This window comes from Canis lupus, chromosome 5, assembly GCF_011100685.1.
Source record: "Canis lupus familiaris isolate Mischka breed German Shepherd chromosome 5, alternate assembly UU_Cfam_GSD_1.0, whole genome shotgun sequence".
In the NCBI taxonomy this organism is placed as follows: domain Eukaryota; kingdom Metazoa; phylum Chordata; class Mammalia; order Carnivora; family Canidae; genus Canis; species Canis lupus.
This window is the reverse complement of record NC_049226.1, coordinates 46104288-46105438: the sequence shown is the minus strand read 5'-3', so window position 1 is coordinate 46105438 and position 1151 is coordinate 46104288. Positions and strand designations below refer to the sequence as shown.

At 44.6% G+C, this 1151-nt stretch overlaps 1 non-coding gene across 1 annotated transcript; it reads left to right on the top strand.

The window, feature by feature from the left end:
* Positions 1-824: 824 nt before the first annotated feature.
* Positions 825-931, top strand: LOC119872114. Its single transcript, XR_005360297.1, has one exon. It is a non-coding gene; the product is annotated as a U6 spliceosomal RNA (small nuclear RNA).
* Positions 932-1151: the final 220 nt, after the last annotated feature.

Below are 1151 nucleotides of genomic sequence, written 5' to 3'. Positions count from 1 at the left end.
ATACCACAGTTTTGGAAATCTGACCAAGAGTTCCTCAGAGCAGTTTTACATGGAGTTTTTCTGTTGTGAGAACCTTATCCAATGACTACCATGAACTAGTCTATCACTAAAATGGCTTGGTCCCTCCCCCAAAATGGAAGAGCAACAGTTTGATGAGGAATCTTGGTCTCTTCATTTTTAGCAATCAAGGAACTAAATGGTTTGTGCCCCCTCTTTGCACAGAATGAATGATTAATAGATTTTCTTAAAAATCTTTCCCCTCAGTTGCCTGGGTGGCTCAGTCAGTTGAGCATCTGACTCTTTTTTTTTTTTTTAATTTTTTTTTTTTTATTATTTATTTATGATAGGCACACAGTGAGAGAGAGAGGCAGAGACACAGGCAGAGGGAGAAGCAGGCTCCATGCACCGGGAGCCCGACATGGGATTCGATCCCGGGTCTCCAGGATCGCGCCCTGGGCCAAAGGCAGGCGCCAAACCACTGCGCCACCCAGGGATCCCGAGCATCTGACTCTTAGTTTCACCTGAGGTCATGATCTCAAGGTCCTGGGATTGAGCCCGGGGTCTGGCCTGGGGCTCAGTGGGGGAGTCCGCTTGAAATTCTCTCCTCCCACCCTATCCCTTCCCCACTTGTGTGTTCATGCTCTCTCTGTCTCAAATAAATCTTTGGGAAAAAATCTTTCCCCAGTTCTTTGTTCCAATGTCATTTGGGTTTCTACTCTGGTCTGGAATCATGCTAGATTCTGTGGCAGTGAATGAAACCAACACAGTCCCTGACAGGTGATTCTGCTGTAGGTGGTTGTAGACCACACTTTGAGAAATATTAAGTGCTCACTTTGGCAACACATATACTAAAATTAGAATGATACAGAGAAGATTAGCATGGCCCCTGTGCAAGGAGAAACATTAAGATGGAGAAAACAGACTTGCAAATGGACAATTACAAGGTCACATGTTAAGTACTGGAACTTCTGGGGAGGAAACCAATAATGAACAGGAGTCCAACTTAGTCACAAGCAAGGAGTACAGGAGCACTCTAATGAGAACGTAAAGCCATCAGTCAAATTTCACTGTGGTCTACAGTCTCCTAGGGACAACTGTGGCCCACCTGCCAATCATTTCATCATTTTTTAAAGTTCAAATAGCTACACAGT